The sequence below is a fragment of the Phycodurus eques genome, chromosome 10, assembly GCF_024500275.1.
Source record: "Phycodurus eques isolate BA_2022a chromosome 10, UOR_Pequ_1.1, whole genome shotgun sequence".
Classification (NCBI taxonomy): domain Eukaryota; kingdom Metazoa; phylum Chordata; class Actinopteri; order Syngnathiformes; family Syngnathidae; genus Phycodurus; species Phycodurus eques.
In genome coordinates, this window is record NC_084534.1 from 11,926,971 (window position 1) to 11,953,907 (window position 26,937).

The following is a 26,937-nucleotide window of genomic DNA, read 5'->3' on the forward strand; positions in this document are numbered from 1 at the left end:
GTTTTTAATGAAACGTTTTTTAAAATAAATGTATAAATACAAACCCTGCTAGTGTGATGAACAGATGACGGCCCTCCATCTTGATAAATGACGTGACGTTCACGACAACGTGCGCATGTCACATGGCTGTTCAGATTAAATGTAGTGCACATCATGCACCCGATCGGAATAGATCACGCCACATGTAAACAGTTGACCAGAGATCTTCAATCGGAGTGGTTTCAATCAGAATGACAAATTTCTTCTTTTTTTTTTTTTTTTTTAAATGTAAACCCAGCCACTGTGTGGTTGGTCTGCTGAAGACGAGCCCTTCACCTGTCAATCAAGTATAAATTGACGTTCACTGTTGTCAACTTCTGGCTGAAAAACATGTGCCACTGAGGTTTTGATCAAGAAAGAGTTAACGTTCCCTTGTTTGTGATGTTTTAAACTACTTTTGCGCAATGGACCGCGCTATTTAGTATTTAGTTAATCTTTCAGTTATTTCATCAACTCTCATAGCCGATGAAAAACGCGTTAAGCGATATTGTTTTAGCATCATTATTGTATATTGGATCTAAGATTCAAACAATGATTCACTTTTCAGGAATTCTAGATTGTAAAGCTATGCATGTCAGAATCCACTTTATTTGCCAAGTATGTCAAAAACACAGAAGGACTATGTCTCCGGTAGTTTGAGCCGATCTAGTACGACAACAGACTGCCATTTTGACAATTGTCAATGCGCAAGTTCAGTGTCTTGCGTGACTTAAATACCACATTTTGCTCTAAAGTAAATCACTTTGCAAAGAAAAGAACTAGCTGTACAGAGATGGCATTAAACCCAAAAGTGTCATTGGTACAAGTGGGCATTGACCTCTTACTTGACAGCCACTGTTTGATAATGGGATTGAATGCTAAGCTGGTCTCCATTGCAGCAGTGCAATCCACTTTCCTCCGCAGGTCATCTGACTCTTCCTTTGATGTTTTCCAGAATGGCTTCCATGGTCTGATCTGCATGGTCTGATCTGCCTTGTTAAAACTCATGTGATTTGTCAAGGGGGAAAGGTTAATTTTCCTTGGAGAAAAACACAACCACAATCATCATGCATGTCATTTCTACCAACAATGGCCAACATCCCTAGTCATCTCTTCCAGCTACCAGTGAAGTATACCAGCATGATCTTAAAAGGGAGGGTTTGAGGTTAATGTTGAAGAGAGCCAGTTTGTGGAAGAACTGCATACAACAGGAATTTATATTAGATTGTTCGATGCTTTGACTTTTCCAATAAAGAGGGGAAAAAAAGAGAATACATTTTGGATACTAGGATGCAATTGTTAAAGGCTAATGAATAACTAACTAGGTTGAAACAAAACACCAGCAGACTAGACATTTGCTCTCACCCAAAAGGCAACATTAGCATCTTCAATGCAAATCAATCTGTGTGTGCATGTGAGAACATGATTCCATTTCTTTATCCTCAAGATTGTAGAGTACTGAATACTGAACAGTATACTATCCAAACAGATGCTAAATGGAATTTTAAACTGTTGTCATTCTTAAATTACATCTCAACCTATGTATACGACTATTGAATTTCTGAATGTGGATGGATATTCTTAGTAAAGCAGAACCAATTCTACATATTTAATGTTCTTATTTTTGAAGAATCAAGTGTGAACTTTTCTTTGAAGAAGGGATAGACTCTTGCCTTATTGGCACACTTGAAAATCAAGCAGCTCTATTAGCAGATCTATTAGGGAGGGGGGGGGGATAAAGAAATGAGAATCAGACTAAAAGAGATCAAGAGATTATGTAGCGCAACCACAACTGCTAAGACCATCATCCAAAACAAAACTCGTGAAGCAGTTATCATGGGTGTAAAACCATGGAAATTCTCAATTCCAAAGCTACCATGTGAACACTTATTTTCAGCTTTTGGTCATACACACAAGTCCTTCTTGACCATATAAACACACATGATCATTCTTCATTCCTTGCAGTCATGCGACGGAAGATGTTTTCAGGTGCCTCTTCCAGCAATTGTGACTCCATGAGGGCTAAATCAAGCCTCACATTGAAAGGAAATGGCTAATATGGGTCACAGCAGTGCCATACTGCTGTCACTGTACACGTGTGCATGCACTGCAGTTTGATCATGTCTGTTCTCCAGCTGCATGTGGTTCCTGACCTAAGCTTTGTCAAGAAATTCCCCTCGTCTCTCTCGCTCTCCCTCTCTGGTGTGTTTAAAACATGGTTGTGATGAGCAGACCCTGTGCTGTGGTGGTCTGTCGGTAAAGTTACTGAAGTCATGATTATCAGAACAGTGGCTGTGGTAGTCTGGTGGCAAAGTTAGTTAGGTTCTGTTTACCAGACCAGTTCCTGTGGTGATCTATTCGTAGTTATTCCAATATATATTATATTATATTTTGGAACTAAGAGGGTGCCCTCTGGAAGAAATGTTTTAGCCTTATGCAGAGCTTGGACTAGACCATCTGTCACTGACATCCCATACCATGAATAATATCTACAGAATGGACTATATTATGTCTCTAGAGGTAGTTGGGGTATATTCGCAGTAAATATACCCAAATGTGCACACACGCACATATACAAACCTCAATAAGAAGAAAGTGAAACAAGATCCCAAACCTATGTATGGAAACTGTGAACAGCTGTTACAGAAGTGTTCCCAGAAGGCCTGACTGTAGGGGAAATTAGATTTAACTTACATTTCAGTGAGTTTTAACTTAAAAAAAAAAAAAAAAATACAAATACAATACAAGGAGAGACAGGGCATGTTGACCAATGCATACAATGACAACACAATATTGTTTTCATTCTCCTTACGTGCTCGAACTTATCAGAGAGAAAACCCTTAACTGGCATCAGAAAATCAAAGTTGAATCATGGATTGACTGTCAACATTGACACTGGTACAGTGCGTAAACAAGCCTCACATCACACACAGACACGGGGCTGGGTCTTTACCACAGTGGCGCCGGAGCAGGGCCGGCAGGCAGCAGCAGCTACTAATTAAGAGTGGTTGGCTGAGCAGCTATAGTTAGTGCTGGAGCTGCAGGGCTGAGAAGAATAGGGCAACATGTCTGACACCATGCCTGTATGTGTGCATGTTACTGACAGCCCTGGAGCTACAGACCAGGCCCCCAGTTCAAGTCTTGCTGACTCAGAGTCGACACAGCCCGTCTGGCAGCAACAGGAGAGAGCAATTTGCTCTTTCTGTGTTTGTGTGACTTTCTTTTCTTCACCCATATTCTACTTCCTCCATCCCCCCTTTCCTCCCTCCCACTGCACACAGTCAAAGTGATTCAATCAGCTTTATTGGCAACCAACGCAAACATGGGGATTGGAGTGGAGATCAAAACAGGAAATACATTTGCTAAATCTTGCACAATAGATTAACACTTCTTCACCAAATATACTCCAGATCAAAGTCTACCAACTCCTGAAACGTAATCACAAAATAAAGGCAGAACTGAATCATGTCCTCGTTTATCATTAGGTTTGGGTAAAATACACATCTTGCTGCATGATGTCTGAAAATATTTACATTAGATGTATTTATTTATTTTAGTTTAAAAAAAAAAAAAAAAAAAAAAGGTCCAATTTCTCTCATTCCCCTGAAGGCAATCCACATTGAAATCACAGGTGACTATTGAAATATTAAATGTGCCTTGTGACAGTTTAAGAGGCTTGGCCTGGGCCCTACATATTTAGCTTGCCAGCTAATCCTATTGTTGTTGTCACTGGAACCAAAGTAGCACACTTGATGTTAATTCCTTGCTCTTGTCTCTGTGTCTTATGCCACAACCGTACATCACATTTAAGTTTATACTAGTGAATAAAATATACTTCCTTTTCATGTGATTATTATAGATGAAAAAGAGCAGCTCGTTGCCAAACTACCTTCTCAGAATGAAAAGGGACCACTGCCACTATCTGGATGACATTCATGGATATTTATATGTATTAATATACATTAATAGTCTACATATACATTAATATACATTAATAATCTACAACATCCACCTTCCTCAAAACAGCCGTCTACAGTACTGTGATGTTGGATGCATACAAAACATAGTTGCACCTTTACATTTGCAATCTAAATAGAGAGTGTCATTTTGGTTGTCTGTTCTTTTCTGTGTCGCCAAATGTACCCTCTGCATAACAATGGAATAGCCTAGGAGACTCAGAACAATGAATAACCGATCCTCTTTTATGTTATTTTCTGGGACATTATAATTTTGATAGCGGTTTTAGAATCATTGCATTCAAAAAATTCTTAAATATCATCCTTAGAAAATGTAAATACAATGTCCTCTGAGTGACAAACAATTTACCTTGCTAGCAGCCACATTTGGACTGGTCATCCTGTATTAAGTCACAACTAATTTACTACAGACTACACCCTGGACTGGTCATACAGTGATTGTGATTGGCCACCAAAACCGCAAGAAAAAGAGCTATGTGAAACACTATCCTAAGCTTGCCATAAGCTTACAAACCCCAGTATTCCCAGATGTCGTTCCATACTAGCACAAACCAGGCCGTACCTTGCTTTGCATCAATTAAAAATGCTCAAGGTAATATGGCTGTTCACCTACCTTTCAGTATGCTTTTTCATTAAAAGAAACAACAATACAAAATTTTTGCATCGCATCACTGTGTCATAAACAAATGGGCCATTGCATGCTTAAGTGGATAGAGACACCAACATTGTACAGATTTCAAAGGATATTATCTATAGATATAACTGTATGCTCCTAATGATTGTTTATGTATGAGAGGTATGTGGGATTCGAACCAACTAACAGTGAGGCCTGTAGTTCCATCAGAGCTCGGAGTAGATGGCAAAAGTTATATGGCTACTGAAGCTACACGACTGTGCCTTAAATAGACCAGAGCTTAACTCGGACAACTGCTACAGGTCCGTTCACTACACTGTGCATTTGCATTTTACAGCTAATAACAGCAAGAGTTAATTTACAAACATTTTCACTGAAAATGATCAAAATTTCTGACCATTATAAAACCAGTACAGCAAAGAAATAAGCCATTGTGTTTTATGAGATGGAATGATGTATCACAGAATGTCAGAGTGCAGTGAGTGATGATACGTAAAAGTGGCGCAGCTTTTCATTACAGGAGCTCAACAGCCAGACAGAGGGAGCAGATGAGAGCGTCGTGCACCATCCTCGTGCTGGCCCCGTGCCAGTTTTGCTCCAAAAGAGGAACACAGAGAAGTGGAGGGTGCTTTGAATGTGTCTGTGTGTAAGGGGGGATGCATTCCCCTGGCAGGATCCCTGGGACACAGTGGAGGGCAGGAGTCAGGCACTGAAGGAGAGGCTGCGTGGCTGGCAGTCAATTAGTAGCTCCCATTTACACAACAAATGGTAGCGCCCACATTTTTCCAGCTCTCACGCGGGTGCGCAAACACCACTCACGAGTGTATCCACTCAGCGTTCATCAGCACACGCCAACGCAAGGTCAGAGAAATCGGGGGGTGGGTGGTACAGTAAGAGAGACAGAGCAAGAGGCCAGCTATCTCCTAGAGTGGTACTCCACTAATACTAACGCATTGGCTATATCCGTCACACACGCACGAACTGTGAGGACTGTGAACATTCAATACTGCTGCAGAATATTGCAGCTGTTCAAACTGCGTTAATCTCAAACTTTTTTTTTTTTTTTACCCCTGGACAGCCAATGATCTACGCTACTTTCATATCTTGATTAGAAAACGAATAATCAATAAGGAAAATGTATCCAAATCTTTCATTGCATATTAACACTGGTTACAGCTGTTGGCAGTGGCTAGTTATTATTATCAAAATCAGTTACATCGTGAAGTATTGAAGCATGTATTGTAATTTGTAAAGATCATTAACATCATTCAACTATTTTTCAACTAAATTATTACGACATTTAAATTATAAACCCTTTTAATTTACTCGTGCTGACACATTCCTATAGATTAAAATAACCCCACAAAGTAACAAGGCAAAAACATTGCTAACAACAACAACAACAACAAATAAGCAAAAAAGCAACATAACATTGATGTTTAGCAAGGTACAGGCAACCTTGGATTCGAACCAACTTTTACCGAAAAGGAGACGAACGCACTACCCGCTGAGCTAAATTCATAAATAGTAGTCACACTGACAAATGCACTCTTAAGGCGTAGCTAATGAGGTCATAATGTTGCACATTGGCTGGAATTCATTATATATTTTTCATACTAAATAGTCACACTGAGAAAGACATCACTAGATAGATATCACTAACATTTTAGACATATTTAAAATGTTAAACAAGAACAGTAGTGACCAACACAAATGCACACTCCACTCATCTGTGAATGAGCGCCACAAAAAACCAACAATCATGATAGCAGGCTAGCAACCAATGTTAGCAAACTTAACTTTAAAACTACAGAGGTATGATGAGATATAAAACTTAAATTAAATAAATAGCAATTTCATTAAGGCTTCTTTATACTCGCGCCAGCGGCAACCGCGCTGACGTCACTACGGCTATCCCCTGCGTAGTTTGCCTTTATACTCAAGCGCAACCCACGCGCGCAGTTTTGAAAATGTACTGCAGTTCACCTCCAAGTCCTGGGTCTCGCTATGACTGGTATTGGCTAGGACACCACAGGGTGGAGTTTCCTCTGCATTTTTTGGGCCATTTCCAGTAGCCGTTTTTACTTTCCTTTCAGTAACAAGGAACAAAGCAACAACAATGGCGACCGTGGAATAGTGTCTGCTAGAACAAATGGACCTAGATGACCAGATGATATGTTTAATTATGCTGCGAAATCAATCGAGAAGGCGGCGGCGCAGATGGTATGTTGAACCAAGGGGCACGCTGAGTACGTCATCACAGCGTGTGACTAAAACGGACCAATCACGAGAGATGATCTCCGCGGCGTTCTACGCACAGCAACAATTTTTGTCATGTGCGCATCAAGTGACGCAGAGGGGCCGTGCGTGCCAACGCATCAGTCTCGTGAGCACGGGAGTATAAAGAGGCCTTTAGACACAGAGTGAATTTAGATTTCAACATGGTAGTTACATACTGTATCAACACAGACCGCGGAAGTGACAGATCATAAATATGATGCAATTTGACATGGTCTGATGTGACATCTCCATGGTGGGAAGGTGCATTCCTTTGTGCAGGAATTCAACGTCCTACCCTGGCCCTAGCATTTGCATTGCAAGAGGACCTACAGTGAATATCAAACTTTTAACAAGAGTCAATAAGTACAGAGTCTGCCACCCCAAACCGAAAGTGCATCATAAAATGAGACAACGAATAAATGTTACTCATCATTAACTGTACACTATTTATCCTGCTCATCTAAATATAAATATGAATATACTTTGAAATATTTGTATTTAATTTTTATTATTTGATTTTTGTCTTATTCAGGTTACTCAGCTGAGCAGTGGGGCGGCACCGTATAGCGCCCTCTATTAACCAGCCGCCACTGGGTGTCACTGTGAATGGGTCACCATCAGGTATTGGTTATTGATTCTGCTCAAGACGAGTGTTGTCTACAGGTTGAAACCCAGTCATTATAGTATTACATGGAGGTTACTAGGTGATCTAAGAAAATGACTGAAGTAGTTGATGTGTTTAGCTAATATAGCTGCAGACAAATAGCCAACAATACATTGCGGTTACATTCCGTTGTAGCCACAATGTGTTTAAGGCAGAGGTGATGTCAATGACAACCCATGTGATAAATTATGAACTGGATATTGGGGTTTGAAAGGGACTTACAAAGCACGCCATCATAATCTCTGTCCGTCCTTACCACGACTGCTCCTCCCAACCATCTGTCATTCTCTACCATTACCATTCAGGTAAGAACTCCAATGTCTCATCTGAAGACAGGATATGTCAAGTGTGTACGTGTGGTTAAGGTAGGAAACCAGCGCAAGTTAAGAAGATGAGCATGGTTGACAAGGTTACACAAATGGTACCGTTCAAGTCTTATAACCAGCCAGTCGGTTTGCTACTGGGTGTCAATCATGCTCTCGACCCCCTCTGCCATCCATCTGCCTGTCTGTCTAAATAATCTATTGCAAACAATTATTGGTGAAAAAAAAACTGTGCTAAGTGGATGAGAGGCGACCTGTGCCATAGAGCAATCAAAAGCCCAAGCCACGTCATCCTCCCTTTCCCTATTCCTCCAGCTGTGCTCTGAATAGGCCCTTAAATCACTCAGCCAGGCCCTTTGATTGGTTGACCTCTCTGCATGATTAAACAGCCATTTTCATCACATCCTCCACAGCAGTGACAGCATGAAGGGAGAGAGACAGGCTCACTCATACGGATGTGAAGGAGCCCAGGAAAACAGGAACTCTTCACACTGACGATGGTAGACTTTTGGTAAAGAGTTAAATAACAAGACTTCTGTGGATAGAGAATGTGAGACCGTGATAAATCATTTATGACCAATACCTTTCTTAAGCATGTTTGTAGTCAATCACAGCATTCAGTCTCTCAGCCAGGCTCATCTCAGCATTATTTTACTCTTCTGTGGAAAGGTGCTCCAAATGTGTAAGATTGCGAGGTCATTTTCCATTGGCTATAGGTCTCGGCTCTAACTAAGCCATTGAAGTGTAAAAAAAAAAAATAATAATTCTTCCAGAGCTATTCTTTACTTGATTTATGGCCACTGTCGTGCTAAAAAGTGAAATTCCTCTACAGATTTGTCAAAAACATGAATGTTCTATGCCATACTGACTGCTATTTTGAATTGTTTTTTTTAAATGTTCATGACTCTAGTTCATACTGAAGAAAACCAAGTCCAAATCATAATACTGCCACCAGAAAACATCACCATGGGTATTGTGTTATTGTGGTAATGTGGAGTGTTATTGCAAGGATGAGGGACCATGTTAAAATAAAGGTACAACATTGGCTGGAATAATACCTAAGAATAAGAATGATACTGGGACTAGTGGACCTTCATGTTACACTTAATGAAATATTGAGCCTTAAGAATGGAACTTTAATTTCCTCGCCTTCTGTAAAACCAAATTTCTGGTCTGATAAAATCGCAAGCCTCCAAATTAAGCAAATGCTGTAAAGCAAGCATAGTGGGGTGGTGAAAGCATCTGTTCCAAAGCGGTTTGGAATCCTTATTACAACTTTGACTCAGCTTCTGATTTCTTTGCCATCCTTCTTTTCCCACTCTGATATTTTCCCCACCCCAGCTTCCACACAAGTGTGTCTCGTCACAACATTATCATTGGCTTGTTGCTTGAACTCTTGAGTGTGCCGATTCTGCCAAGTTCCCTCCCTCACTCTTCTGTTGTCTGTTTTCCGCAGCTGTGCCTGGCCGAGGTGTAGTCTCCGTCGTCATTTTGTTCAGATTTCCCCATTCCCACCCTTCCACAAATCTAAAAATGCTCAAGGCTTTTATGTAGATGCAGCTACAAGCAGACTGGGAGATGGGCTACTTGTCAAAATGTGCCTGTACTGCAGCCAAGTTTTGACTGCAGCACCGATTGCCGAGGGCAGGATGAAGTGTGCCTTTTGACTATAAAAATACACAGCTCAATGTTTCGTAAATGGCTTTGACACATTACACTTTTAGTTTTGGGGACACACACCATGGCACAACTTGTGACTTACTAGCAAATGGGTGTGTTCAAAACACAATACCACTGTCTTGTCATTGCTCACATAACCAGTTAGTGTTGCCTTAAAGGTTTCCAGTTGGACAGTTCAAATCTGTCAAATGATCGAGGGAAGTCAATGAGTCATGCTACTGGTGCACCATGTCACTGATTTAAGGAGCCAAGTGAGGTCACAGTGGGATAAGGACGCGAGCCAGGACACATTCCTTCACATGCAATGCAAACCAGGGAAAATTTACATCTTGGTGATGCAAGGAGGCAAGTGATCACTGAGAGAAAGATGCCCAGAGAGAAAGGAAGAAACTCCTCCCAGCTGCTTCGCAAAAGCACATCACACTAGTCACAAGTTACACACCCCATTTAATTTGGAAAGCGGTGGCCCGACGGGGCAAATCATTGCCGCATTCCACCATGCTCGATGCCTGCTTTGTCACATGCATGCCTTGTCTGCCATGGAAAATTATAACTAGCTGATAAAGACTTGGAGGGCCAAATTTAAATAAGTGCTGAGAAACATTTGAAGAGCCTAGTAACTAGCTTTAATTATAATTTAGGTGTAGGCCTGAAGAACATAAATCACTCTGAGTATGGAAGCCCAGGCCTTGGCTGAAATCATAATCAGACAATGTGTGCCTCATACTAACAGCAAACTAAATGCCCAACCCCCACCACATCACAACTCAGTGACTTACCCATGGCTGCTCAGGGCACTGCCAATAAAAACTCTTTGATTGAATACCACCTTTAAACAAGGGATCAGTATAACCTTTGACCCCTCTATTCCAACCCTCATATATCTATGGCATCTTTCTCCTCCTGCTCTTCACCTAAAAGTCTACACCCCCATCCCCTCCCACCAGTCTACCATTGTCTGGCTTGGAGTACTTATTCCCAGAGCCTCCTGCTCTGCATGCCTCTCCTCGGTGGGGGGTCAGGGAGGGATAGAGGACTTAAAAGCCCCCCTGGGACTTGCGCTGTTGTGGAATCGCAGCAACTGAAGTCTGCTGAAAGAATTAGGCTTGAGCAGTCACCAGCATTTTAAACAACATGGCGCTGTGAGGTTTTCTTAACTAGCTTTGGAAGGAAGGAAAGGGAGGGGTAGACATTTTATGGTGGTAGAGCACATGTTTCCACTGAGGCAGAAGAAAGGAATATTTCTGGTTAGATGTTAAGGGAAGGTGCACTGACCAGTTAGAATAAAATTGGAAAGATTCTAACGAGTTATTTTGGGAGGTTATCCATGGAAAGTTCATGCAGTCTCTGTAATCAAAAATTTACGCTAAGGAGGTGAGCCGAACAGTGAAACGTGTATGTACGTGTGTATATGGCTGACATGCAATGCATTGGCACAATGCAGTGACACAATGGAGGACCAACTATGCAGGCTACTCATCACTTCTCCCTGAAGTGATGACTCTGTTCCACGGTCGCCATTGTTGTTGCTTTGTTCCTTGTTACGGAAAGGAAAGTAAAAACGGCTCCCAGAAATGGCCAAAAAAATGCAGAGGAAACTCCAACCTGTGGCGTCCTAGCCAATACCAGCCGTAGCGACACCACCGACTTGGAGGAGAACTGCAGCACACTTTCAAAACAGCGCTCGTGGGTTGCGCTCGAGTATAAAGGCACACTGCGTGCGGGATAGCCGCAGTGACGTCAGCGTGATCGCTGTCCGCGTGAGTATAAAGAAGCCTTAAACCTGACATTCCTGCCTCAGCCCTGAGTGGAAATGTAACTAATGAGGGTTAAACATACAAAACCAGTGAAGAAGTATTACAAAATTATCTAGATCCAGCACTGCTCTCGCTCTACGCTTCCTTTTGGAATACTCAAATGACAGTGGGTTTGACAATGTGACCACCTGTTACATTATTAAAAAATAACATTTTATTTATTTATTCACCCATTTTTCTATTCACAAGGATCTAAAAGAAGGCATCGAAGTGGTACAGTAAGCCCCCGCTCTATCGTGGTTCATGCTTCACGGACCGACAATTATTTTTTTTTGTTATTACAGTTGTTACTCTATTTTTTTTTTTTAAACGCTTTGTACAATATTTTGGTGTTACCCATTGCTCTTGCTCTCTCTCAATATGTTGTATGCGTTTGATTGTTGGTATTGTTTTAAAAGTGTTTAAAGACGTAAAAAAATAAAAAAATTATAAAAAAATAAAATGCCGTAAATATGCCTTGGGTGTATTTAAATAGGATATTTCTATATCGCATGGGTGGTCTGGAATATAATCCCCGTGATGGACGGGGGCTTACTGTATACAGTCTTTACAAAAACCACTGTCCTCTGAAACAAGACAGTAGTTGATGGTTAGTGTCTGATAACATGGGACATGGTGGACAACTTCAAATCCGGCCTCGCCCATGTGGAGTTTGCATGTTCTCCCCGTGCCTGCATGGGTTTCCTCCGGGTACTCAGGTTTCCTCCCACATTGCAAAAACATGCATGTTAGGTTAATTAAAGACTAAATTTCCCATAGCTGTGAATGTGTCTGCGAATAGTTGCTTGTTTATTTGTCCCTGTGATTGGCTGGCGACCAGTTCAGGGTGTGCCCCGCCTCTTAGCTGGGTTAGGTTCCAGCTCGACCCTAGTGAGGATAAGCAGTATAAAAGATGGATGTCTGATAACAGTCCTAGTAAAGAGACCATATATCCGCTAACATGCAGATTCATAGGCTAGCCCAAACCCATGCTTTCCGTACCCAATTGGTTCTCTTTAAAGGTCCACCTCCTAAGTCTTATGTACAGGGCTAGGGTGTACAAAGTAGCTGAATTATTTAACATTCCCCTTGGTAAACAACACAGAAACCCGCAGGTTGTGTATGCAACAAGAAAATGTGATGGATATTAGAAAGAAATGGAGTGAAAAGCTACAGAGACAAAGAAAGGGGTAGGGGGAAAAAAGTCATCAATGCTGCTTGTAATTAACATTAATTGCAAGGCTAAATAGGTGCTGGTTTCCTTTTTCATCTCCTCTAATGTGATAGTTCCCTTACGTTAGAAAAGAGACCCCATATACGTTCAGATTGCATCCTGTCTATTTTTCTCCTGTGTACAACCGCACATCAATGAGCGCACACAGACGATTGCGCAGCCTCCTCTCTCTCTCTTGCCATCTCTCTCTCATTCACACAAACGCACGCACGGTGATTCTCATTAACAAGCCAAACATGCCTGAAGAGGCAGACAGACTCTTGTGAGCATGGTAAACAACCAGTAGGCTCCCTCAGCTGAACGTTCTGAATATCTCAACATCAGCAACACACACTTTCTGCAGATGTTACTGACAGGTGGGTACAGACATCCATTCAGAAGATAAGGTTTTCTCAAGACCAGCAGATTACGGTGTGGTTGGGAAGGACAATTTAGAAAGGCAGACCATGGCTATGAGGTTTTTTAGTGTGCTACTGTCACTGCCTAGTTAAAGGTCATTTTTAAGAGGTGTTCATCACCAAAGGATACAGTAAATTGTGTGAAATAATGTCCTTTAAAAATGGGCTATAATCTAATATATCGAGCCATTTATTACTTTAGATTTACTTGACAACTATCACTGTCTTTTCAAATAGTGAAGTAAAATTCCATGGGAACTCAACTCAAGGGAGAAAATAAACAAAAATCATGTCAACTTAATCAGACAACACTAATGACAGAGGATGACATTTGTTACAGGAGGTACAGACAAGTTACAGACTTGTGACTTCATGATCAATGGGAAAGTCCCCGGTCTTCTGCAGTGGAGAAAATGCAATAAAGGGAAGACATTTTTATGTGGCTGCAAGCAGGGGACCCAAAGCGGCCAGCCCGACTCACAGTCTGAGGAGATGGACAGAATGCTGACGAGAGCATTAGCATGCAAGAGATGGAGCCTCGTGCACTGAAGCTGTGCCCACAAGCTGCAGGAGGCAGTGGGATTTCTACTTGAGGCCATCGGGTCAGAAGAGGAAACAAAGTCAATACTGACTCTTTGCACCTTCGGGCAGAATTGTCACTTTGACTGCGACTAAATCTCAGAGTTGACAAGCCCAGGGATGAGATTCAAACACACCCAATAACAGTGTGCCTTTGTTTTGAATTATAAACCACGAACAAATACAGTTAAACGCCCAAGGTAGTATACAGTATATTGGGAACGGACCAAAATTTGGAGGAAAATAAGCTTCTGTAGTTGCAAAACACGACTTCACACAAGAAATGAGTATATTGTACAATATTGCCTCAGCGTACATCACGAGAGATCAATTTAGCATGCATCAAAGGACTTACTCGATGAAATTGAATGCTAATGTTAGCTGGTGCCACAACACACTATTGTGTCCATTTCTTTAAACTGTCCTTGATCTGATGACAATCATTTTGAATTCCGAACAAATCTGAGGTTGACCACCCTCCTGGAATATATTGTGTTCAACCAGAGAGGTTCTGCTCTATTAGAAAGCGTCTATCAGACTGTATACAGAAGATATTGTGCCCTTTTCCTGCTTCACAGTATAAACTTAATTTCCACCAAACACCCACTTCAACATGTAAATTCTTTTTCCCCAACAGGCTTTCACAGACTTGAGTGGAGATGGATACTATTTTCCATTTGCAGCCAGATTAGCAGGCACCTTTTTTTGATACCGTCAGCACAGCAGCGAGAGATGGTTCCATTCCAAATCATCTTGAGTGAGGGACCTTTCCACTATCTGCTTCAAACAGCGCCCCCCTTAGCTGAGCAGCTGTCACTTTCAGCAGGCACTGTGGAGGACGGACGCAAGGAAGGGGTCCTTTGAAGGAATGGTTAAAAGTGGGTGATAAAAATAAACTGGGAGATGAGAGAAAATTAATTATACATAACAGACAGTTCACTTGGATGAGCAAGCCTGAGATAGGAAAAAAAAACTAAGGCTGCCCTCCTCTGGTGCCGATGTTTGAGCTGTGTCCCTACACTGGTCATATTTTTCTGCCTGAACAAAGGATCTTTTAGAAAAAGGTCACAGGATCAAACAATACAATATCTTATCAAATTTTCCACACTGAACACGCGTGATTTAATTCATGCATTTTCTGAGGAACAAAATAAGCCACCAGGTTTAAGACTTGAAAAATGTGTTGACAGCTTCAGTAGCATTTAAATTTGCTTCTGAATGGCAATGATGAGACCTGACACTGCAGGCCCACCTGCACACTCACCCTGAGATATGATTTGTAATGCGCAGTTCAGCACCGCCCACCGATTCTCAAATCTCAATCCCAGCTCTTTATTTGGTCCAAATGGAGGTCATTTGAACACTCAGTCAAGACAGGCCCGCCAGGTATTGGCGAGTGAGTTTATTTCATATTAGGGGCTTGTCGACTGGAGAGGTGTTAGCACCAAGCGAGCTGTGCGTGTGTGTGCGTGCGTGCGTATACAGGGCCTTTAGCTCTGCTGCTTGTCCCTCTTTGGTGCGTTTTAATATTGCTGCTCCAGGATGGCTCCTTGCCTCAGGGCACCACACAACAACCCCACAAAGACTCAGGAAAAACACTCCAACAGAGGGGAAAAGGAAAATGGGGATGCTATATAAGGTAGGTACAATTTAGAGAGCTTAATACTAAGGGACTCAGCAATAATCAAAACAAGACCAGCACATGGAGGTAGTCCCACAGCACACCAATGTAGCCAAACACGGCTGAACTGTCGCTCAATGTGGGGAGTTTCTGCTACTACTTTTCAGGTTGCCCGTTTCAAGCTTGAGTCCAAGTTAGATGAAATTTGAGTCGTGGTGCATTTAAGTCTGGTCCGGCGTCTTAAGTAGTGCAGTGTACAGTGAGGAATAATTGGTATCTTACGAAGGGCATTGGTACATTGCTGTCTCTGAGATTTCGGCACAGACTGCAGCACAACAGATAAGTTGGTCATGTTGGGTATTTTGTTGTTAGTATTTCCTTCGACCTTCTGTCGCGGATGATTTATTGGCTTTACAGTTAACCTAATTGGCAATCTTAAACACAAAATTCAGATGTGAAAAAAAACATACCACGTCCAACAACTTTGATGTGAGAGTAGATATTACATTCAACTGAGCTGACCCTGACATCGACTCATATTTTTGGTTTGAGATCACACTGTGAATATTTCTTCATGTACTGAGCCAAACAACAGCATGATTTCCTCTAGAAGTGCACCAGGAAAGTAGTGTAGGAGATATGGTGGAATTTTTAGATTGAAAAGTGAACTAGTCAAGAGGGTATGCAGTATGGCTGAGTCTCATGCGTGTACGGTCTCGGGAAAAAAAGGGATGGAGAATCTACGCGTAACTTGACAGAGTGAGAACAGCAGAAATGAAAGGAGCGAGGGAGTGCGCAAAAGGAAGAGAAAGGTGGTGCGCGTTGGCGTGAAAGGAGGGAGGTAGATGCTCCTGACAGAACGCAGAGAGAGAAAAACATGAGCGTGAGGGGAAGAATATGTGAAGAAATCCTGAGTGGCAGCATGAGGTCGGAAGAACAGCACAAGAAAGGAGGCTGAGAGAGAAGGATGAGATTGTCACTCGGGTTTGGAATGTCATAGTGACACAAACTGGAAAAGGGGGTGGCTTTTACAGGCTCATAACAGACACACAACCCCTGTAAATGTGATCACAGTACATATATTGGCCCTACATGAAAGCAATAAATCACAGAAGAGCACAACCCGAAACAAATTATTTTGTGTTCTTGTAGTTGATGGCTCATTTCTCACTTAAGCATGGCTCCTCTTCATTGTCATCCATCTACAATCTAACGAGACCTTAAATATCCTACTTATTGAGTACTCCAGAGAAATGGATTGAAAGGGGATGGTAAAGGGGGACAACCACACAAAAGCAGAACGAGAGGGGTGCAAAGTGCATGTCAGCATGAATTCTAAAGTTTGGACATCACAGATTGAGCCAACACACCAGCAGACAGGCCGGATGGACAGCGCAGGCACTGCCGCTCTATTGTGGGCAGATATGTATCATAATTAGACAGGATGACGGCAAATTGCATGTCATTTTCTGGCTGGGTTGCAGGAATCATGTAAATGTCATGCAAGGTTGCAGATTTGGGTTTTGATTGCAGATAACGACCGTGCACAATCAATGGACGAAATCAGTGGTGGGGAATTTACCATCTGCGAGAGCATGAGAGACAAGTGTAAAACAAATACAACACCAGAAGAACTGTTAGATGTTAATTGAAATGCCCCCCCCCCCCCCCCCGAGAGGAAAAGCTGAAATGATGATTTCTTTGTCCAACCTCTGAAACCTCTGTTTGGTTATTTCCTCGTGGTCCAACTGTCATTATAAAGTGATACTGATTGAATAAGGTCAGGTATAGTGGCGAGAAGAGTGGGTGTCAACAGTTAAATAAACACTCTTGTCAGGCTTGAATCCCCACCTGTTCTATTGTGAATGCCCGGTGGTACCGGGTTGCCAATAAGGTGCTGCCGCAAGACTTGACATGGGCGGAACTGGGCCATGTCCCTGATAAGTAACTCAAGGTGTTTTGAGCAAATCTTCACACTGGCTTCATACAGTCGATTAAGCACTTAAAATGCTAAATTAGTCACACTGAGTTACCCAGCTCGACCCATTTAAACAAAAAGGAACGCTCCAGTAATTTCTACCTACAGTTAAACTGCAAAAAATTAAAAAAAAATAAAAATTGAAAAAAGTCAGATTCCTGATTGTCGGCCAATTTGGCTTTTTAGTTCAATAAAAGCGGAGTGAGGAGAACCCTACAGAGCAACGAGTCTTTGCAAAGAGCTGTCATGCATTGCGCACTCCACACACCCACCCACAGACTCCACTCGCTGCCTGCTCAATTACCGTCGAATAACAAAGCTTACAAATTGCCTTAACGCCCCTTCTTAACGCCGCACAACCACGACTGTCATTATTTCAAAGCTAATAAGGGTATTGATTTTAGGTGGAGGGGGGAAGGGGTTTAAGGGAGCACCAGCACGTCCCTCTGGAGAAATCCAGCCTTGGGCTTCATCCCCCTTAGGAGCATTTGATGTGGCACAGCCACGCGTGTAGCAACCGTGAAGAAAGCAGCAAAGTGCGGCATGCTCACACAGGTGACACGAGTGTCACACCTGTGATTCCGCGTGGACGTGGACTGTGCGGGCGGTGACATTCCACCGGCCAGCGCGGCTGCTAGCTGCACCGCGTCAACAAACATCACTCCGGCATGGCCACGCTCCTTCTCCTTGTGCCATACCGACACTTAAAAACACGGCAGAAAAGTCAGTGACCATTCCAGACCCTCTACTCCAGCCGTAACACCGCACCACAACGCCAAGTGAACATTTAAGAAGAATAAAGTCGACCTTTTCAATAGAAGTTTGCTAAGCTCCGGCGTCGTATTAGTTCTTCAGTTTCCCCCACCTCACGCCTCAGAAGACTTTGCCTGTTGGATCTGGTGTCCATTTTCACGCCTGACTGTGTGGCGCGCCCAGTATTTCAAACAGGGGCCGGGGGGGGGGGGGAGAAGCAAGGGGCAATGTGCTGCTGGTGGGGATACAATCAAGTCACCGAGCGGCACAAGAGTCGGACTTGTAACCTCAATGCGCGAGCCGGCTTCGGTTCTCGCTCCTTAACGAGCCCCGGGCGTGAGTTTTCACGCGACTTACCGATCAAGTGATCCGCAGCGAAGCAATCCTCGCCATGTTTTAAATTCCAAAACTTAGAGACATTCCCACTCGGAGTGACTGGGGCTCTCCCTCCAGCGGCTCCCTGCGTGTGACTGGAGAGAAGAGGAATGCAGCTTCGGCTCCACGCGGAGAGGGGGTGGGTGTGGGCAGGGGAGGGGAGGGGAAAAGGAGGAGGAGGAGGCTGAAGAGGGTGAGGCGCTCTGCTTATGCAGTGCTTCATCCAGCCCATAGAGGGCGCCCCTGGTTGACGCCTGTGGTTCATTTGAAATGTCATGTTCAAGCGCAGCCACTCAGCCTTTTCCACACGTCACATTTGAGCGTATTTCATTCCGTCATACGCATTTTTACTTATTCATTTCGGTTATTTTTAAACCAGTTTAATTGCTGGTTGAGCTCCCCTTTTCCTGAATAATGTTGTAATTTGTATTGTAAATAATTTATGCACTGAGGTGCCACTTTGAATATCTGCATACATTTTACCATTAAGCAATCCAGGAGGGTACACCTGTCTATACAAATTCCACATATACTGCCGAACAAGAGCGGGAAATGAAAAATTCAATCACACTGAGAAAACAATTGCCATAAGTGGCAAAAGAAACCCTGATGGGTGTTTCAAAGCTACATTTTCTCAGTGCCTTGTTTAATATACATTTACTGATTTACTGTAACTGTTATTCAAAACCAATACAAAAATGGTCCCAGATCATCAATTTAGTTTTATAGATGAAAAATCGTCTGCAGAGTGTTTGGCAATTGGCAACACACCATACTGTACAGTCCCCTCCAAAAGTATTGGAATGGCAAGGTCAATTCCTTTGTTTTTGTTGTATACTGAAGACATTTGTGTTTCAGATCAAAAGATGAATATGAGACAAAAGTTCAGAATTCCAGCTTTTATTTCAGGGTATTTACATCTACATGTGTTAAACAACTCAGGACAGAGCACATTTTGTTTGAACTCACTCACTCACTTTTCAAGTGAGCAAAATTATTGGAAGAGACATTATTGAATTAACTTCAAGTGAATAACATTTAATATTTGGTGGCAAAGCCCTTACTTGCAATAACTGCATCAAGCCTGCGACCCATTGACTTCACCAGACTGTTGCATTCTTCATTTGAAATGCTTTTCAAGGCCTTTACTGCAGCCTCTTTTAGGTCTTGTTTGTTTCTGGGGGTTTCTCCCTTCAGTCTCCTCTTCGGGTGGTAAAATGCATGCTCTATTGGGTAAAGGTCCAGTTATTGACTTGGCCAGTCTAAGACGTTCCAGTTTTTCCCCCTGATGAAGTCCTTTTTTCTGTTGGCAGTGTGTTTTGGGTCATTGTGTTGTTGCCTTATGAAGTTTCTCCCGATTAGTTTGGATGCATTTTTCTGTAAATTGCCAGACAAAATGCTTTTATAGACTTCAGAAATCATTCTGCTGCTACCATAATGAGTTACATTATCAATAAAGACGAGTGAGCCTGTTCCAGAAGCAGCAATGCAAGCCCAAGCCATGACATTACCTCCATCATGCTTCACAGATGAGTTGTGTGTATTGGATCATAAGCAGATCCTTTCTTTCTACTTTTGCCTTTCCTTCACTTTGGTAGAGGTTAATCTTGGTCTCATCAGTCTATAAAAGTTTGTTCCAAAACTTTTGTGGCTCATGTCTCTGCTCCTTTGCAAAATCCAATCTGGCCTTCAGATTCTTTTTGCTGATGAGTGGTTTGCATCTTGTGGTATGGTCTGTAATATTTCTCCTCTCCAAGTCTTCTTCGAGCAATGGCTTGTGATACCTTCACCCTTGCCCTGTGGAGGTTGGCAGTGATGTCACTGACTGTTGTCTTTGGGTGTTTCTTCACAGCTCTCACAATGTTTCTGTTATCAACTGCTGTTGATACCTTTGGCCGACCTGTTCGATGTCTGTTGCTCAGTACAACAGTAGTTTATTTATTTTTCAGGACATTGTATTGGCTATGACCAATATTTGTGCAATAGCTCTGATACATTTTCTCTCGACTCTCAGCTTCAAAATGATTTGCTTTTCTCACATAGACAGCGCTCTGGTCTTCATGTTTGGTTAACAGCCAATGCAGTTTTCACAGGTGAAACCCAAAGCCCAAAACAAGCACTATCTAATGTTTAAGCAATCAATCTAAAAGGAAACACCTGAGCAACTAGAAACACCCATCAGTCACATGTTCCAATAACTGCTCACTTGAAAAGTCCGTGGGTTCAAACAAAATGTGCGCTGTCCTGAGTTGTTTTACACATCTAGATGTAAATACCATGAAATAAAGGCTGAAATTCTGAACTTTTGTCTCATATTCATCTTTTGATCTGAAACACAAATGTCTTAAATATGCAACAAAAACAAAGGTATTGACCTTGCCATTCCAATACCTTTGGGGGGGGAATGTACATCAAGTTAAGTCAAGTTTATTTGTATAGCCCTTAATCACAAATGGACGGATGCCGAATCGGCAACATTTATCACATAGTATGGTGCTGTACAATGTTAGCTGAAACAGCATAAGTCAATTTAACGAGATGAAGCGACGCAGGTAGACACCTTCAGAAAAGTGGTTCTTCCTCACAATCTGACCTGGTCAGTCGATGCAGAACACCTCCGGGGAAGTGGTCCACCTCAGATCTTGTCCTGGTTGGTCAATGAAGAATCCATAAAACAACTGTCTCGAGATTTGATCATCATCACCTAGGCCCCTCTCCAAGCAGGAGATGAGGGGAGAGAAGAGAGGAGAAGTGGCAGTAAAAACCGGAAAAAATACAGATGTCAGGGCGTAGGCAGAGCAAGAGGCAACTTGCATTCTACGTGTGATTTAACTAAATGAAAGAATCCACACCCATCCATCCAATTTGTATACAGCTTATCCTTATTGGGGTCTCAGGTGAGCTGGAGCCTATGCAAGCTGAAAGGCAGGGTACACCATGCCAGCCAATCACACGGCACATAAAGACAAATGTGGGAGGAAGATGGACTACCCACAGAAAACCCATGCTAGTGTAACGGTTATCACCTGCGCAGACCAGCCTCGCAAATGCCAAGGCTCGATCCTGCCACCACACATCCCCACTGTTTGAGAGTCCAGTGCTCCAGCCAGGAAGCTAAAAGCCTAGGCTGCAAATTACACACAGCAGCACGGCTCTCATGTAAAAACATCATTCCCCGATGCCTTAACCTACTATTGCAGAGCTAAGCTAGCTGTTATCCGTTACACTCATCCCCCTAAACCTTACTCTCAATCAGGGTCACAGCACCAATGTAACGGTTCTTATCCCAAGTGGACCAGCCATGCACACGCCTGTGCTCAATCCTGCTACCACACATCCCCAGGGTGGACCCCGATATCGAACTCCAAACCTAAACCCAAACTGTGAGGGAGCTATGCTAACTAATCGGCCACTGTGCTGCTAACACAACAGACCCCCACATACTAAAAAGTAGGATTAAAAACGATAATGCGATTGGCTGGCGACCTGTCGAGAGTGTACCTGTCTGTTGACTAAATTGGCTGGGATAGACTCCAGCTCACCCTCAACTTAATGAGGTGCTATAGGAGATGGATGGATGGATGGATAAAAAACATCCATAAAAAAAAAACTGTCCAGTGTCGTTAACCTTTACAAACCACACTCCAAAATATATTATAGAAATGTAAAAAAATATATTAAAAAAAAAAAAATAATAATAATAATAATTAAAAAATTTTTAAAATTATTGTCACTACAGGGACAAATGCCATGGTTGTGATTATCTTTCCATTTACCCAATTCACACTCAATGTTCAGATTAATGAAATCCATCCAACTCAGGGTTGCCCAACAGGGGCTGGGCAAAAAAAGCAACACCTTGGACTGTTTGCCTGTCAAAAACAAAGCAAATTGACACATTGAGAGGGACAACCATTCACGTTCACACCTTAACTCAGTGGGAACTGAACCCAGGCTGCCTACACAGAAATCAGACTAATGACCCTTTTCACCATCAGTGGCACAGATTATTGCAAGAAAATTGAAACATTTTTAGCAGTGCACAGTTTACGGCTGTCGGGTTTCCACTTCAAAATACTGTAGTTCAGTGGAATGGTGCAACAACCACATTAAACACATCCAAACTAAATGTGCCAACAAACAACAATAATGGAGGAGAAAGAGGGTCTCTAGTGTTTATTTCTCAACATGCCACTGTTGGCCAACAGGAGAATAATTTTCCTTTGGAGCAGACTAAAGGCAGAAAAAAATGGGCCAAGGTAACAAAGTGGTGCTGTGGTGTATGTGATAAAATACTGCACAACAAACTTAGCATATGTGTTTATCATTTCTTGCAGTGTACAGTATCTTCAAATGCTACAATGCATTGCAGCAATGACTAATCTGTTCGGTCACTGAGTTACCAACAGTCCACCTACATAGTATTGGCTTGGCATGCTGACCAGATACTAGAAATTGAACCTTGTAGTGCTATACTTTCTTTTGTCACTGAACTGCATCAATAGCAAGTGGAGGTTTGGTTAAAATGTAATGAGGGAGAAGATACTTTATGAACCGCATAAGTTTGGTTCCTAATTAAATAAGGAGGCCCCGGACTTGCCTCTCATTTTACATCAGCTGACACGTTCACGCCGCCTCATCTACAGTAAATTGAGTGACACTTTGATAACAGATTATGGATATGTCTGACCACATACAACCTCTATACCGGTATACCCTCCTGACTTGTTGGAGTATGTAACTTCAAGTCAGTGGAAGTGACTTTGAAAGCTGAATGTCAGTATGAATTCAGGCTAATATTAGGAGCATGGACAAAGTGTTTTTTAAACACTTCACAATGATGTTTCAGCAGTGGGAAAGCTTCAGGGATAACTGAGTTAGTCAAGCAGACAGCTCAGGTTACTGATTACACTCAGGAGAGCAGGGAGCTTGCTCTGGTTCTGACCACACCACCTGGTCCAGTGTGCTGTGTATGCGCCACAGGAGAGGTGTCTGTATTATTGGTTAGGAGAGGCAGAAACGTCTGTGTGTTATTATGTGACTATGAAGGGAGCTGAATTTTAGTACTTTCCAAAAACGTTTCCCCTGAGTGGTTCACAACACCCAAGTTTCAAAGGCCTAATGTGCATTAGAAATGGTTGTTTTGGTCTTATTAATATGAAAATATTAGCCTCACTTGCCACGTGAAAAGCCCCAGGACAAGACTATTCATGATCCCACACTGAAACATAAACACATTGATTAGCTTTGTGTTCACGTTGGTGGACTTATACTTCAGGCGTACAGTAAGTTCTCACGTGAACAGGTGTTTATTCATATAATAAAATACATTGGAGTACCAAACTTGTGTACAAAAGCTCTTTGATTACTTTTTGAGTGTGTATTATAACACAGTGAAACTGTAACACCTGAAGATGGCTAAATAAATAGAAAAGGCACAGCACCTTAAAGAGGCTTAAATAAAGCACCTTCATCTCTCCATACTTAACTACATCCAAACTTGTTTTGCATATACAGTAGTGCTCGCTACTTTTTTTTAATGAGCCAGATTAGTCTTTGCTGTCATGAGTTGACTAGACAGTGCACAGGCTGAGCAGCTTGGGCTGAAAGCACAGAGAATATTAAATCAACTTGCACATGCCTGTTTGCTGCTAGGCTGCTGTTTTGCTCTCTATTTTTTATTCATGCACAATTAATGGGCTTTTGTTTGTCATGAAGAACAAATATTTCCAGTGAGCTGGACAACACACCAACTCACTTATTTATTCATGCTTGAACACACACTAATTATTTAAGCTCAGCTGGAGAAGAAAGATGTTGATAATTATTTTCCGCAGTATGTATTAATAGTGTATCCAGTGCACACAATTACAGTGGAACCTTGAAGGTGGAACATTATCTGCTCAGGGACAATTTAGAATCATTCTTATCTCAGGAAACAATGGAAGATTAATTCATCTGTTCCAGGGTCAACCTGTGGCCATCATTAAAACTATTAACTCTCCAGGCAATGTTTCGAGTATCATTCTAAACTGTCATACAAGTATATTTAAAAAAATAATAATAATAACAACAAAGCTAAAAGCTTTACATGAAAACTTAAGTACTGACCCTTAATTTTGACTGATTTTGTGTGACAAATGCTATCATGCTTGTGCTTGGGAGGTTAGTCTTATCACAAGATGAATGAAGCTCCATCTATCCATCCATTTTCTGTACCGCTTATGTTCATTCAATTCTTCTTGGTAGCTTTAGGCATATATTATACTGAGCAGCTAGAACAGAGAGATGAGTACCCCTTTCTAACATTGTGATAACTTCTGTTTCGGGTTCCACGATTATATTTGCCATCACTGCTAGGCTTCTGTAGTTGCGCCTCATCAAAACACAAAAAACAGCCAAAGAAAAAGCTAAACATACTGTAGAATTAATCCTCGACACTGTGCCTCTATAATACATTGCTTTATGGAATATAAAACCATTGTTGGAGTACAAAAGACAAAACCAAAAACGTGATCAGTGCCAATTCCTCAAAAGTAATCAGATTGGAAGCAGCGGGTGGAGAACAGATTTGCTGGTCTTGTAACCTGAGGTGGCCTCATGCAGACTCACCAGTTAATGAGCCATTAATTGGCTAAGAACAAGAGGGTAGCATGGTGACCGGCTATCATCTGGCTAAACCTGTCTGATCTCTCCAATCCCATTTCGGCCCGCTCACATTATGGACTCCACAGCGAGTGTGTGTGTGTGTGTGTATGTGTTGCTGCAAGATCAGGACGGAGTGGCTTCTTTGTACTCTGATATACAGGACACTTGATAAGACTGTTTCCTCTCCACTTCTCATTGGCCAACATGCGTAATAACAAGCCAACAGTAATCATTCTATTCTTGATTTATAGGCCTATGAATAATGTCGTCTCCCTTTAGGGCACATGTCTGTTGTTCGTCCGGTATTTGCAAAGAATAAAGAAATACTGTACATACTAGTACACACAAACTTGATATATGAATGTGAATATGCCAAAAACAGAGATGATATCATGAATGTGTACACCACATCTCCTGAATAAAAAAAGAATTTGGTTAACATTGATATTGATAACAATGCAATTTATACAATAAGAGGCTGAATAAAACATGTTACAGTAACCATATACAATTATGTATAAGTGTACATTTATCAAATATTTGCATCCCTTAACCCAGGGGTTAGCAACATTAAATACTCAAAGACCCATTTGGACTGTTTCCCACAGGAAAAAAAAAAAAAAAAAAGCTGGAGCCACAAGACACATTTGACATCTAAAGTTAGGCTAACATAGCATAGGTTGTGTGTGTTTTTTCTTTCTTTTTTTGTTTACGTGTATGTATAAGAAACTATAGCGTTCATTATATCAATGAACGGCTAAAGAGAAGACAACATTTTATTTCTGCACAAAAAACAGAAACTATTTTAAACTCTTAAAAAACATGCTTGGTTGAAGCTTACTTTCAAATAAAATAGTCAATGTCTCTTTAAGGCCTCCTCATATTTATGAAATTTAGCCAAACTTAAATTATCCACCTGCTGCGAACCAAAAATGTAGTGTTTTTGTGTTACATCATCATTTTATCACGTGTGGAGCATTTAGTCAGCTGTGAACTTGAATTAAAAGGTTTATTTCACATAGCAATGTAAAATATATACCTGTATTTGTAAAATAGTCAGTTAAAATGTATTATTATTTTGCCTGGTTAATATGATTTTTGCTCCTGAACCTCAGCACACAGCGTCAGCACATATGGACAGTAAGACGTCACCTGAATCGTCACACATGATTTTAAGCTGCCATCTGCTTGGCTCTGTGAGCGATGTTTGTTTTTATTATATTTCATATAGCATGTAGCATTAAACGTTCTGTTTCCTTCAGAAAGTCTTCTTTTCTTGCATTTATTGAATATAGCTCAATCAATCTTGGTGTCATGTGTCACACATTGGTGGCTGTGATGCATATTTTGAGTGACAAAAGATAAATGAAAATGATTTATTTTAATGTTAATGTCATAATAACCGGTGGAAATTTGCACTGGTCTCTACCAGTCCAATACCTTTTTTCCCCTTAAGGGCCGAAATATTTCAAGTTCATTTTCAGCATTGTGGAAGTCAGCCAAAACAAGTCCTAGTCTGCCTATTACTTACAGCATTGTGATTCATTCTGTCAGTTTACATACACAAGTACTGCCAACTTCTGTCTGAGAAGGAGGAAAAAACGTACTGCAGTACCTCGGGGAATGTTGGCTACTGCCGTGACTGGAATTTCTTATCCTTCTTCCACTTCTTTTTCATTGCAATTAAAGCTCCTGTAAAGGTAAAAAAGCATAAAATAAAGTATTTAAATGAGGCTCCAAAATCGCGAAAAATAGAGACCTCCTCCTTCCTGCCGTACGCTGTGGGCGTGTCCGTTGAAGGCGCTGAAAACACGCCGCGCTCGACCATCACTTATCACTCAAATATGTTCATACAATATAAGCTCAAATTCGAGCCAACGGGCCAGAAAGCCAGCAGGCTAGTCAGTGAAATGGTGGCGGGTTCATCCAACTCGTCACCGCCTCGCCCGATGCACCGTGCGTGGGTGCACATAACAGAG

At 41.8% G+C, this 26,937-nt stretch overlaps 1 protein-coding gene across 4 annotated transcripts in view; it reads right to left on the reverse strand.

The window, feature by feature from the left end:
- LOC133408410 (plexin-A1-like) overlaps positions 1 to 18,392 on the reverse strand; it is a 209,212-nt gene extending 190,820 nt beyond the window's left edge. For all 4 annotated transcript variants that reach the window (XM_061687296.1, XM_061687294.1, XM_061687295.1 and 1 more), the window contains exon 1: positions 18,293 to 18,392. The gene's annotated coding sequence lies outside the window, so the exon portion shown is untranslated. The remainder of the gene's footprint in view (positions 1 to 18,292) is intronic.
- Between the last annotated feature and the right edge of the window lie 8,545 nt (positions 18,393 to 26,937).